This window comes from Ptychodera flava, chromosome 3 (assembly GCF_041260155.1).
Source record: "Ptychodera flava strain L36383 chromosome 3, AS_Pfla_20210202, whole genome shotgun sequence".
In the NCBI taxonomy this organism is placed as follows: Eukaryota; Metazoa; Hemichordata; class Enteropneusta; family Ptychoderidae; genus Ptychodera; species Ptychodera flava.
In genome coordinates, this window is record NC_091930.1 from 470,181 (window position 1) to 485,472 (window position 15,292).

The 15,292-nt window shown below is 37.2% G+C and overlaps 1 protein-coding gene and 1 long non-coding RNA gene across 2 annotated transcripts in view; one reads left to right on the forward strand and one right to left on the reverse strand.

Annotated features, from left to right (window-relative positions):
• The window catches only part of LOC139129404 (uncharacterized), a 355,444-nt gene that overhangs the window by 121,668 nt on the left and 218,484 nt on the right, over window positions 1-15,292 (forward strand). The window lies entirely within an intron of this gene.
• LOC139129398 (uncharacterized) lies at window positions 5,630-15,053 on the reverse strand. The gene is made up of 5 exons (XR_011551556.1): window positions 14,899-15,053; window positions 13,133-13,206; window positions 12,550-12,651; window positions 6,790-6,847; window positions 5,630-6,386 (listed from the first exon to the last, which is right to left on the reverse strand). It is a non-coding gene; the product is annotated as an uncharacterized lncRNA (long non-coding RNA).

Sequence of the window (15,292 nt, forward strand, 5' to 3'; positions counted from 1 at the left end):
CGATCAAATTGTAAATATAAACATTACCCGTCCACATCTTCGAGGAGCTATTGAAATTTTGACCTTCGATTTTGCCTCAAAAAATGAGAAGGAATGTCAGAAAAATTTAGAAGTTGCTGCCCTCGCTCTTGGTAAACTCGCTAACCATTTTAGTGGCATAGATTTCAAATGGAAAATTAGAAGTTTATGGAATGAAAGCGCAAATGAGTGTAAAGAAATTTGGAAAAATATTGCCAATTCGCCATATTTGTCTATTCTTCCATATCTTTCGCAGCAATTTACACTACAAAATATGACCACAGATTTCAAACAATGCCATCTGCATGTATTTGGAACCGTACAAGACCCCATCGGAATTATGACAATGATGTCAAGTGCTGCAGGTGTACCAACGTTATGCACCGAACATACAGCATTTTCCGCCTTTTGAAAAAACACTTTAAACAACATTATAGTGAGATTATTTTTGAAAAATATGGAATAAGAGAAAAAAAATTAAAGATAGCCGACATATGGAAAGAAAAGATGTCATATATCCTGAAAGATCAATATCGGTATGAAGATTTTTTCAAAAACGCAAAAAAACTGCAAAAGGAACTAAACGAGTCCATCCGGACAGGATTAATCGCCAGTTCTCGTGCAAAATTAGTTGTCAGAATCAACGAAACAGTTTACGGTAAGTTAAAGGAAAATTATTCCGAAGGTCAGGATAATCTTCTTTATTTTATTTATATGAAATATAGGACATTTAGTCTTACCTGACCACGTCAAGGGGAATTTCATGTGTTTGTACATTCCGTTTCTGCATATATCTGCCGTCAGCAGCCTTAAATCTCAAATATGCTGACGAGCATGAACGTATCTCATTCAAAGGACAAAGACTTTCATGTCCATTTTTATGCCCCACTGAATATCGCTTCTTGGTAACACTACAATGTTCTTCAAATGCGGTGCGATTATACAAATGTGCATGAACTTACTTCATTACTGTGCACAAGAAAAAAATTGACAGACATTACACAAAGAGCCAAACGCACATAATATTTTATTCATTCACACTTATATATATATAAAGTACAATTTATTGTTTCTTTTTGTTATAATTTTTCACTATATCTCCCCGTTTCGCAGACATGTCTTGGCAGACAGATTTCAATCAATCTTGGTGCAAGAACAATACACCGTCATGACAGATGCGTATCAATTTGTGTAGCGATATGATCACTTTAGTTTGGCGTATATGTATGTCGGTGTTCAGCTTTATTAGAAAGCATTTTGGTTTCAAAATCACCAGAATGCTTTGCGTTTTCAATTAGTTTCATTTTTATTTAAAAACAAAACACATCCGATACATATGAAGGGACAAAAATGTCAAAAATAATGTTTTCTAGGATGCCTTGTTCAGGTCATACTTTACAAAACTTTCACTAAACTCGAAAGATCTTCACCAAATACTCAAATTACTCGGAAAGATAGTGACAGATAATACGTTAAACTGCCATTAAGTATATTTTATATACTATACAAGTATATTGATGGCGCAAATGCAGCGATCAGACTGATTGAAGCGTGAAAGAACTGTGATATATATTTGCGATATAGCATGGTTGGCACACGCGCGAGCTCTCGGCAAAAAACCCCAATAATCATCTTTTGATGTTCCACGCCAGAATGCCATAATAATGTTATTACATAATGGAAATAAAATATATAAAAATATAAGTGACGGTATATACCACTCATTTTTGACCATATCACTTCATATATGCTCTTGCCATCGTTTGTTTGAACGTTTTGAACTGGTCAAATTCATGTGGTTTGCCGTCGCTGGGCGTGCTTTATTGCTAAATTATAGTGTAAAAACATTATATTACTAAATCACATTTCACAGGCAGCTGTTCACGGACTCAAGGAGATCAATGCATAAGACTCAAAGAAGCTACAAATATTTCTACTCGTCCAAATTGCACAATCGAAGGTAAGTGAAACAGAAATGATATGATATCTTCTCGAGACATGTACTAAGCGATAACCACAAAAAATCAAGAAAGCTTGCATTACTACTACTACTACTACTACTACTACTACTACTACTACTACTACTACTACTACTACTACTACTACTACTACTACTACTACTACTACTACTACTACTACTACTACTACTGAAGCCAGACAGGGCTTTCGGCTGGTTCCTACTGACGACAGCGAACATAATATCAATTTCATTTCAATACAATATTGATCAAACGTGCTCGCGTTCCGCGAGGATGTTCAATTCACGTGGTGCATTTTCAATAACAACCCATACATTAGCTAATATACTATAAATCGACGTATCCGTTGTTTTCTTGCACTAAAATGGAATCCACGACGGTTGTTCAATTTTGGTGATGCTGTAATGTTTCAGCATATTTGCTGATCATAATATTATATTTACGATGTAAACAAACATGTGTGCACATTTTTCTCAATGTCTCTGCTTAGAGTTATTGGTGTGCATATGATGTAAAATCGATGTTAACATAGACTCTTTTACAAGAGTCTTTTCGGACTTGACTTAGGAAGAGGATTTGTCAATACAAGTAGTAAAGTTTACTGTTGCAAAAAAGAATGTACACTGTATTTTTCAAAGCTGTAGTTAAAGTGCATAATTTGCGTTGACATTGACATCAAAAACGACTACAACATCAAATATGGTGGTAGCGTCCATGATCAATTTAATTATAGTCAGTTGAAGAGAGCCATGTTTTTTAACACCCCTTAAAATCTACGGCTAAACGTACCGGTACAGCACAGCCACTTTGGGTACATATTCTGCCTTCTAAAAACGAGTGTATAGTTTGTCGACAAGTACACGTTTTTTACGCGTGGAAGTGACGTCGTGATTAGTGGGCTGGAAAGGTTTGGCCTACGGGCTTTCCCAGTAACATTTGGACTTATGGAATAGAATTAAACAAAGCTTGTAAGATATCTGGACACTTGAAACATTGTAACTGTCAGTTCAAGGTGTGCAAATGAGCATAATCACCCTATCTTATTAAGGCTTTAGGATACGTGTTCCCGAGGACGGCTTATTAAGTCTGCGCTACAATGGAAGATTGCTACAAAGGTTTGACTTTAATATCCTTAATAACAAAGATAAACCCAGTTCATCATTAATTCCAGTCAAAGGTTAAAACATGTTTTGTGCAAAAATTGCTCTAAAAATAAACACAACTCGTAAGGAGTTGTCGAGTTCATCTGACAAGCAACCAAGCAGCTGACCGCGATACCTTAGGCTTCATATATTATTATATTTGCATGATTGCACGTCGAGTGCACGCCGTTTTTGCTCTGCAAGAAAGCCAAAATTTTGTGGAGACTACCAGACTTTAGCAGATTATTCCAAGTCCACCTGCTTATGAATCAGTATTTTGCATGACTGCGTATCTTCCGATCACTTCCCTCTTTGTGTTAATATTGTAATTGCAGGGTTAGTTCGTACATTTTCTAGTCCACATTATGGCAATGATCTTGAGGTGAAGCCCAACTGGAGTAAAGCAACTCCTCAAAATTTGCATACTTATGAACAGTCTACGCAGTATTTACTTCGCAAAACTAATATCCCAAATGAAGTTTTTACATGTCGCGACCCCAACTGTAGGAATCCTGCCATCTGCATGGGTTGCACACGTTTTATGCAAATGTTATTGGTTGTCTTAAATCTGCTGCTTGTAATAGCATTCCTACTTCCAAGCCCTCCAAACCTGGTTTCAATGTAGTCCCCGGATGGAATGAACAGGTGCGTAATTTCCACAATGCCGCTCGTGATGCTTTTAAACTCTGGATGGCAAATGGTAGACCCAGATTTGGTCCATTGTTCGATCTCATGCGAAAAATGCGCGCCAAATTTAAATCTGTGTTAAGGGCATGCAAAAATGACGAGGGTGGAGCCTATGGCGTACAACTTGACACAGGGAGGCTCACGTAAGTTTTGGAACACTATGCATTCTACAATTGGCCGTTCCTCTCATCTTCCTACTAGTGTAAATGGCTATAGTGGTAATGAGAATGTCGCCAATATGTGGAAAAATCACTATGAAAATCTACTGAATTCTGTACCAAGGTGTAATGATAAAGCATTTGTGTTGTCTTCGTTAGACAAGATCAATTTTTATAATGGGATTATAGTTATTTAAAGTGAGATTAGAGAGTTGTTAAATAACTAAGAAAAGAGAAAGGCTTCTGATAATGACGGTACTGCGGAGCATTTGATTTATGCAAGTTAAATCATCTGTTTTTTTATTGAGCATGTGTCTAACTAACTTTTTGTTCATGGTTATCTGCCCGTGATCCTAATGCACTCGACTATCTGTCCGTTCGTGAAAGACAAATCTAAAGACATGACATAAGTAGATAAGTATAGACCTATTGCGATTGTTACAGCCACCTCGAAATTGTTTGAGTTATGTATTTTATCGCGGATCGAAACCTCGTTATAAAACAAGTGATCTCCGGTTTGGCTTCAAAAGAAATCATTCTACTGATATGTGTTTTTTTGTGTAGCAGAAAATTATTGACTTTTACAAAGGACAGAATACATCGGTGTTTCTCTGTTTTATTGATGCTACCAAGGCCTTCGATAGGGTAAACCACTGGACCCTGAGTGCAAAATTGATTAGGAATAATATTTCTCTTTTCATTTTTCGAATCTTACAGTCCTTGTATAGTCGACAATTATTCTTTGTTCATTTGACATCAGCCAAGTCAAAACCTTTTAGCGTCATCGACGGTGTTCATCAAGGTAGCGTCCTTTCACCCAATTTATTTGAACAGGTTCCGGATTAATTTCGGAATTTCTATTGCGTTTCGGAAAAGTACATTTCTCAGACTGTTTGAGTGTACATACATTTTCTCCTCAATGTGGACATATCAAATCATGACATAAACTTTCTATAATCACTTTCAATTTTAAGAGTAGGGTAGGTTAAAAGTTGCTGTTTGGCAAATAAATTTTCCAATTTTATTTTATTTGCAAATGTATGTCACAATGTTTTCACATGTCCCAATAATTCAGGCAATATTTATAGGATCTGCAATATATTTGAAAACCTTCTCGTTGTTAACCAATATATTAGACAATATTTTGAAAACTATACTATATATTTGAAAATATTTTTTTAAGTTCAACAATATACTTGACAATATATTTTGACATAGCAAATAAACTGCCAAATTAACATCTTCCCATTCATCTAATTTCCTGTCTTCACCATTTGCATTTTTGCTTACAAATTTACACTTTGTTGCTTCAACTCCTTATTTCATTTATTACTAATTATTCTGCCATTTTGTGTTTTTCACAAAAATATTAGCTGCTTTGCAACACTGCACATCATGCAGCCAAAAAAAGGTTACCGAAAGAAATTCAAGACTTGTAGCATAAACTTCCCTTTCACTTTCATTATATCCACTACAATGTAAAAGTCTGCAAGCATGAGTGTGTTTTCAGTACATTTTACAAAACTCTTTGGAACAAAGATTTGTGGGTAGGGAAGCTGGGAGGTCAAGGCCTATTAATCCACTGTTGGTTCTCTGTCAAGAATATTGCCAAACATCTGCCAAGGTGCGGACACAAAACAAAGAATTTCTGAATACTTTGGCCTTACTTTTATAAAATGTAGTGAAAATCATTCAATTCAAAAAGTCTTGTGTTTGTCTTGAATAGTTTACAAGTTGAAAGTACCGGTACACTGGAGACAGCTGAGAACTTAGATTTTCCCAATGACATTGAAGAGCTCACAAGGAGACAAATCACACGTAGAGTTTATACTATCAGAGTCTCTCTAAATTTGACGACTTTCCTGTGCTTTTGTCAGCAGCTTTCCAGAGTATATGTGGTCAAAATTCCATTTTGTATGAGTATGCAAAAATGGACCTTTCCAGAGGCATAGAAACCAATACACAAAAAAAAACACATGATGCTTAAACTTCATTAAATTTTATTTATTTAAACTTTATTCCTTCCTTACATGTAGTGCTTTCCAATGTATACAGTTCCCAACTTCCCTACTCCTTCCTATGATGAAGCAGCTACCTTTAACATCCTCCCCTCATTAATTTTACATCAACCCCCACAGGTGATATGTTGTTCCTTTATTTTTGTTTATTATTTATACTGAGTCCGGTTGGATCTTCCCCATACAGTTGTATTCCAATAGGGTATAGTGATATTTTTGTTTCTAACTTCTACTCAGTCTAGTTTGATGAATTGCAGCTCCTTGCAAGATATGAACTATTACTGTTTCCCCTGAGATCTTCAAGATGTGGCCAACAGAGTTCATCGTACAACATGACAATCCAGTCCCCCTCCTTAAAAGTTCATCAGTCATGACTTCTTTAACCTAAAAGAGAAGCAAAAAAGGACCTTGCATTATTGGTACCGTTAAAGCTGCAGTCATCACAAAATAACACACATGTTAATAATGAAGTCCTGAGGTAGAGATCAAATCGTTATTTCAAACCTGTAAGATGCATCAGCTTAGTCCGCAAAGCTTCAGTTATAAAAGATAAAGTTTGTAGTAGGTCAGCGTAATAAAATACAACTGTTAGTCATATTCATATTTGTTGATCATGTTCCCTACAACCACCTCAATAAAATCAGAAACCACGAAATGAACTAAAACAAAGTCATGTCAGTACTCATTTATGTACCTTTTGTATTCTTTATACAATGCGCATTCCATACCAGGCGATAGGAATTGTCAGCCCTGTGCAATTGTATGCATTTACTGTAAAGACAATTACCTTGCTTAGGTCTCTCTTTCAATCTTAACTTGAGTTGTGAAGCTTCTTTGGCTCAAATCTGTGAAATGAAGAAAAATAGCGTAAATGACACTTAGCTCCCATCCTGGACTATTTAGTGTTTGTTCTCTGGTCAGATATTTGAACATATGTGAAAGGGATAAAGTGCATGAAGTGAAAATACGAAAATGTAATGTACTGGAGACAGTGAAATATGTTTAATGTATTTATTCAGAATATAAAATGGAAAAAATACAGAATTAGAAATATCGAATACTGTGATACAACCATTAAATCAACAAGTCATTGACAATGACATAGTCCCCACTTGTAATAGGAGTATTAGTCTTGATGGGGCAGGGAAATGCGGTCATTAAGAAGTATCACTGGAGTGTATATGTTGAGATCTATGGGCACATAGGTCTATGTTGTTGTTCCCAATTTGAAACACATGAGGCATGTCTAAGTTATGGTTCTAAATCGGGAAAAAAGATCAGACCTCTAGCAGTATTGGCCAGCCAAGAAATACATATGCGCATAATAAATGAGGTACAAGATGTGACATCTTAAGGTCTAATATCCTATCAAAATTGGAGGGTATAGAACTAGTGGTTACTGAGACAGGGCTTGACAATTTTTTCCTGTTCACTTGTCCGTCGGACAAGCGGATTTTCAATTTCACTTGTCCTAACAAATATTTTACTTGTCCTCCATTTGTAATAATCAGGACCAAAATGCGACGAATTCCGTAGCGGCTTTCAGGGCTTTCTTATATTGGTAATTTTCGCCGATGTTGATGCCAATTTATCTTAAAAGTTCACATTGAAATAGCCCTGCGTACGGTCTGTGTGTTCCTGGCGTTATACAGCCTCCACCACAAGAGGCCGTATAACGCCCGGAACACACAGACCTGTACGCAGGGCTAACATTGAAGTTACATATCATACATCGGCTTCCCGTGTTTGGCAAGCATAAATGCCATCGTAAAAAGATATGTCAGTTTCTGTCGCTGGTCGTCGTCATTCGGTTTACGCATTGCGAGTGCATGCGATCAGGGTGTTGGCAAGTGAAAACTAATCGGCTCAGCGGGACCCGAAAATTTCCACAATAATTGTCCCTGTCACGACTAATCTGTGATGCGCCAAACAGTCCAAATGCGGTTGACTAAACTTGTGAGACCTTATCGATTCAACGCGAAACATTTAGCATCCGTCAAGAAAAGCATTTCGCTTCCCCAGTGGCTTGGCAATGGTGGGGTACTTGAGACACGACGTACAGAACATTGTGGAACCGTCATATTTCAACCAAGGCCACTGTGCTTTACATTTTGGGAGTAACATCTACGGCGACTTTCCTCATCATGCTTATGTTTAGATCTTTTGTCAGAAACATCGTTCTAATCATCACATCAAGTCGTCGATTCTCAGATGATCCCACTCACGCTGGCCCTCGTGGTGCCGTCGTAAATCATCACAACGTCGTTTCTCAGAGTTACACAGAGCCCATCGTCGTAAACCACGCGCCTCTTTGCGGCAACAGCTTTGCTTGATTTTTGCGTAGGTCTGCAGAGCGGAAATTACGCTCTGGCTCGCAAAAATGCACAATGCCTTGTTTGCGTTTAAGTGGAAATATTACTGTAAAATACTCATATTTACAGTGATCACTCCACAAACTATCTGCCAACAATGTTTGTCTACCTCGCAAGGCCGCTTAAAATGATTTTGAATTACAGCATGGTCGATCGCCTTTAAGTAATATGATTGGGTTTTTACCTAATTTGTTGGGGCGGAGCAGTCAGCATACAACAAAGAAATGCTGTTTACGCCAAATTTTGAGCGACTTATTAAATAGGAAGATGAAACAATTTCATGACCGTCATCGAAAAATTGCAACATTGTGTGAGTCGGCAAGGGAATCTCAGAAAAACATCACAGTTGTATCTAAAAAAGTCAGTGATTGACATGTATTTTGTGTGAACGACAATGCAAATCGGGCAATACGTGCACAAACCGCAACTTATGTTCGCGTTGATTGCGCCAGAAGTTGTACAAACAACTTGTCCGGCGGGCGACCACATTTGATTTTTGACTTGCCTGAACGTAAATTTCACTTGTCCTGGGCGTCGGGTGATAGGAATTGTCAAGCCCTGTGAGATATGCATATATATGTATAATCAAGGTCAAAGGTCAACGAGGTCACATGACATTTTGTAAAAAAAAATAAAATTGCTAATTAATCCCTATATGCCAAAAATCAGACCTCTAGCTCTATTTGCTTGCCCAGAATTAGATGTGTGCATAATTGATGAGGTAAAGCGTGTGTTGTCATAAGGTCTCCCATCCTACTAAATACAAAGGACATAGCACTTGTGGTTACTTATTTATTGACATAAACATATATTTTAGGTAAAAGGTCATCGAGGTCACATGACATTTGGTCAAAAAATTTCTATCCTATAGTTATCCCTATATACCAAACATCAGACATCCAGCTCTATTGGCTTGCTCAGAATGAGATATGTGGATAATTAATGAGGTACAGTATGTGGTGTCATAAGGTGTCCAATCATACCAAATATGAAGGATGTAGCACTTGTGGTTACTGAGTTATGGACAAATATGTATATTTGAAGTCAAAGGTCACCGAGGTCACGTGACATTTTGTCAAACAAATTGTATTGCTAAGTTATCCCTATATACCAAAAATCAGACCTCTAGCTCTATTGGCTCGCTCAAAATTAGATATGTGCATAATTAATGAGGTACAATCTGTGGCGTCATTAGGTGTCCAATCATACCATACATGGATGGAGGGTGTAGCACTTGTGTTTACTGAGTTATGGACAAATATGTATATTTGAAGTCAAAGGTCACAGAGGTCATGTGACATTTTGTCAAAAAAATTGTATTGCTAAGTTATCCTATATACCAAAAATCAGACCTCTAGCTCTATTGGCTTGCTCAAAATTAGATCTGCGCATAACTGCGCATAATTAATGAGGTACACTATGTGGCGTCATAAGGTGTTCAATCATACCATATATGAAGGGTGGTAGCACTTGTGGTTACTGAGTTATGGACAAATATGTATATTTGAGGTCAAAGGTCACCGAGGTCACATGACATTTTGTCAAAATATCCGAGATATCTGCGTGAACGGATGGACTCACGGATGGACGAACAGACGGACATGACCCAATCTATAAGCCCACTGGACTTCATCCGTGGGGACTAAAAATTGTGTCACTGCATCCTTTTTGCAATATGAATATGATGAGAAACTAAATTTTTATTTTTCGTGGCCTTATACATGGGAGTCTATGGAGATCTGCCTTAGACATGGGAGTCTATGGACGTGTAAACTAAAAATATTCAAATTTTACCACGATTTGCCCAAATCTGGGAAAGGCCACTCCTATGCACTTCCACACCAAGTTTCAAATCAATCGGACTTGTGGTTTCAGAGAAGATTTTTTGACCAAAAGAGGGAGAAAATTACAAAAAATTCATGAAAAAAAGCAAGTCAAACCATAGACCCTCGAGAAAAACGGGACAGGCAACTGTGATAGAGAACAAAGGGTGTATGGGATTAGCAGCTTGCGATCTATCTTGGAATAATTAAGAGGTGTTAATGGGTCGGGGACCGCACAACATCCGGTTCATAGACACGTGCATGCGGGTATACGGTAATAATGTTTTCGGATTACAAGTTATTTCGGATTACCCGCAAGTCCATTTTTAGAAATAAAAGTGTTACAACTATTTTGAGAAGAATTCGTCAAAATGGTTTTAAAGTACTTTTTACATATTGGTAGCGAGATTCGACGCAACTAGAAGTCTGCAGGGAGTCAGTATGTTGCTGTAAAGTGACAAAGTTTCGAATAGAAATCCGAAACACATACCGCTGCAGTTCCAGACTTGACAGGAGTGACATCACAGAGTTGTTTACATTCCGCAATTGTCCGTGTATCTCCGAATTTTCCCTCGTTTTTGCAGTTTTTAACCGTAGGAATATTTTCTGTGCGAGGAGTGCTCCATGATTCGGTAAAGTATGTATGTTAACTACTGAAATGTTGTTGTTTGAAAACTGTAAACGGCCAAATTTACGAGGACAGCGTTCAGATTTGTGTAAATGCATGTCTACCTTTACCGCTTCTGAATCCATCAACCGATGGGTAGTCCCGATTTATCGCGAAGTTTCTCCTGACAGCGAAAGTCAGTGTTACAAATGTATTTTCTAGTACTTTGCGGATGTAAACATGTGTAGCTTATCCGAACTTTGGTGTTTCTTTAGGCTAAACAGTACCAAAATGTTAGAGGTCGTATATTTGAGCTCCGATGGAGAAGTCATTTTTGTGTTCCCTAATTTTCGTCAAATGTTGCGTGACAGATGAAATAAATGTCAGATTTTCGTTTCGCAGGACTGGGGAAGTGTAAACCTGTCTAACTTGTAAATGTTTGTTGTTATCGGTGATTTTTATGGTCGGAATGTAAACTTATATTGTCGATATCTAGCAAGAGTTTTCTGTAGCGTCTATGGCTAAATGTACACAGTTTTTATCGTCTAGTTTTTTCCCGTTGGCTTCGGCTTGAATCCAAAATGTGATCTTCATCGTTACCAGAACATTCACCATGACTAGTATCAAAAAACCTCAAAATTATCTGTGTCATTACTCGGAACGTGCCATGCAAGAGCAAAGTGTACATATTCAGAACGTCAGTTTGATCGTTAATGAGATTCAGTGTTAAGTACGAAGTATTGTTGTCGGGGACCGCTTGGCAAATAAACTTTAATGTATTCCAAGATAGATCGCACAAAGAAACCTCAGCAGTTGCCTGTCCCGTTTTTCTCGAGAGTCTATGGTTAAACAACTGACCCAAGATGTGCACAATCATTTCAGGTCAGCCCAGAGTACTTACATGCTAATTTTTCATGTAATCTGCTCAGTGGTTATTGAGTTTTTCAATTTGAATGTTTTTACATTTTTTCACTTAATCACTTAATGTCCGAAATAAAGTTTATAATAATAATAATAATAATATAATAATAATAATAATAATAATAATAATTTGCATATTTTGGCAATGACAACTTCATTTGAACAAAATCTCATCTAAAGCCCATCATCCATGTACACACCAAATATCAAGATAAAATGTGCAGCGCTTTTGGAGTTTTTGATGTTGACGGACAGACATACAGACAGTTCCCTAGCCTATAAGAATAGCTTCCATTGCCATATATACATATGGCTATGGGAGCTAAAAATTACATTAATATTACTCATAAATACCATACAGCTCATTGTGTATGGAAAATGTCAGGATTTAGCAATGTAGCATCTGCAGAACACAAACAATGCCTAAAAGATATCATGAAGTCTTGAGTTTAACTTCAAAAATTTCATAAAAGACCTGGAACTGTCCACTGTTATATTCCCATTTCACAAAAAACGTGTGTGTGCGCTATAGCGTATGAGCAGGAAATAAATTGACTATGTCACTGTAGTCATGACTTTTGGAAACATTTCGGCTTTCTGTCATTCATTTAGAATAAACAAATGTGAATGATCTAAGAGGGTGACAGGCTTTGAAGTGCATATGCATCCAAAACACATTCTGCGTAATTTTGATAATTCAACAAAAGAATTGTGATGTGACTTTGATACCTATTTAATTTGACACCAAATCTTGACAATCAGGTGAACACTTACATCGAACCACTATCACAAATCCCCTGATAACAGATTAAACTATGTCTTACCCTTGTCTTTGCAGTTCCTCTGATGCCACTCGTATGTGGTGTACTCTGTGACTCCTCTGTAGTCATTTGGCTATAGGGTATACTCCGTGACTCTTTGTTGCTCTTTGGGTGTATGGAAAATGGAAGATGCATAAAGATTTTTCAGAATGAAATGTTTTGCACTTCATGTCAAAATATAGAGTACCAAATTTTAAGGGAAGCATACAAATTGATGATGAATAAAGTCATTTTTGTTCTGCATTTTTGTTCTAATGATAGCAACATATCGTAAGTGCATGTGACACTGGATTACACATTCAAGTGGAAAACATGCTTTAAATAAACATTTACCTTGTTCCAAAGTGATTCTGTATAGTGCAAGTGAAACACCAACAATTATCTCCATGATCACAGGCACTGTTGTGAAGATTAATGTACATTTGCAGGATTCTAAACTTGGCTTGTAGGTGCAACTTTGAAATACAGTAAATTTTCCATCAGGTTCAAACTCATATTGGATGGCACCCAGTCACCTGGCGAAGATGCCACAGCCAAAATAAATGTCAAAAGCTATGTGTTTTCACATGTTCCTAGATTAACTTACAGTCAGATTTTCCATGTTGTGTACACTACATCTGCAGAATTCTTGAAAGGTGTTGAGAGCCCCACAGTTAGTGTCTGAAAAGGGAATACATTTTTGTCAAAAATCAAACATCAACATTCGTGAAAGATTACTATTCACATGTGACACAACACTATGCAACATGTTTTATGGTATGGTATACCACTGTAGCATAATTTTATTAATTACCAGAACTGAAGGCAACACATCTTTGTATAATTCATTGCTTTCATTCATTCATTTCATCAGAACTCTGATTCTTTAATCATTTAATCACTTTAATTATATAATTTTCTGTATAAATATTATCATGTAGGTCTGTTGCTGCTAAATATACCAAGAGAATGGATCTGAATAACTTGCCATGCTTGAACGCATTTTGTAACCTTGGTCAATGCCAGGCTAGCATAAAGATGACCAATTAAGGTTAAAATCTGCAATCTCTGGGATTGCACTACACCTGTCATTTCATCTGCATTTGCTTGAGCGTTTGGATGACATAAACATTTGCATATTTCAAAGCAATTACATTCACAAAGAGCTGCTAAAACCCAGGGTTCTCCAATGAATTTTTGACAGAGTAGCAAACAATTTGTACTAAATTTGCTTAATTGGTTTACACATATTTGCATAAAATTACATCAGGAGATGTTGCATCTAGGCAGAGTCACTTGTTGTAGAGGGAATGTGATCTAGGGTCAAGGTTAACTTTTTGCTTGGTACTTTACATTTACTTGGGGGCCGTGCATAATTAAAGTATGCATACAGTAAACCCAATTTCGGTTTTTAGGGGGGTGGGGGAAGGGGGTTTGGCTGTATTGTAATTACTGTGCGCAAAAATTACACGACATGATTTTATATCTCTACATCTCGCTACATGTTCTTATATATCGCAATATACCACGCTATTCTGTTCCTCGTGTACCAGGCTAGTGCATTGCGGCACCAGCGCTACATCAGCATTTCTTAGACAAACATGTGGTTCAGTGCACATGTATAACTTTAAAATCATACACTGTTTCAATTTATTTCATTCTGATGGTTGCGTCATTGTTGAGTTGGCAGAAAATGAGTCGAAAAGGGAAAGATTTGCAGGTGATTCATCATATTACAAAGATTCGGTGCAAAACTACATTGTTACAATTTGTTGCAATTTCATAATGACATGATTACCAATTGTAGGTATGCTGATACTGGATGTGGCTTGTTGGATTTTCACAATTCCAAACTTTCATTTGAGGTCAAAGGTCACGTGACATTTTGTCAAAATGTCCGAGATATCTGCGTGAACAGATGGACTCACGGATGGACATGACCCAATCTATAAGCCCCCTGGACTTCATCCTTTGGACTAAAAACTGTGTCACTGCATCCTTTTTGCAATATGAATACGATGAGAAACTAAATTTTTATTTTTCTTGGCCTTATACATGGGAGTCTATGGAGAACTGACTTATACATGGGAGTCTATGGAGAACTGCCTTATACATGGGAGTCTATGGAGGTGTAAACTAAAAAGTCCTCTAACAGAGCCGAATTTGATCACATTGTGAAACAAATCGACGTGCATCTGTATGGGGTAGGGCACTATTCTTGTGCAAAGTTTGAAAGAAATTGACCAGGGCATGTCTGAGATATCTGCGTGAACGGACGGACACACGGACGCATGCACAGACATGACCAAACCTATAAGTCCCCTCGGACGGTGTCCGTGGGGACTAAAAACAAGTAAACGTTTCCACACTTACATGTACATGGGATTTTCCTTCTGCATCAGACCGCCGATGCTTCTCTGCAAGCTCCTCATAATTTTCTTATTTCTTCAAACATCCTCCTGCGAATTAAATTGAGAAATACCACAATATTACAGCTTATGATATCAAAAATTTAGGAACATGGTACTTTAGCTGATATTTATATTAGCTTCTAACAATATAGCTGCATGTTTCATGATGGTTATCTGGTTATTTGGGGTGCACCTACAAAAACCTCTATGCTCTGTGTTAAAAGCAGTAAAATTTGTACTTTGCATGCAAAATAAAAAAACATAAGAGGTTGAGGAGAATTACAGTATTCCTAGTATGCCAGACATATGCACAATATATACAGTGCCATCATCTTGTTAAACGTCGTACCAAATAT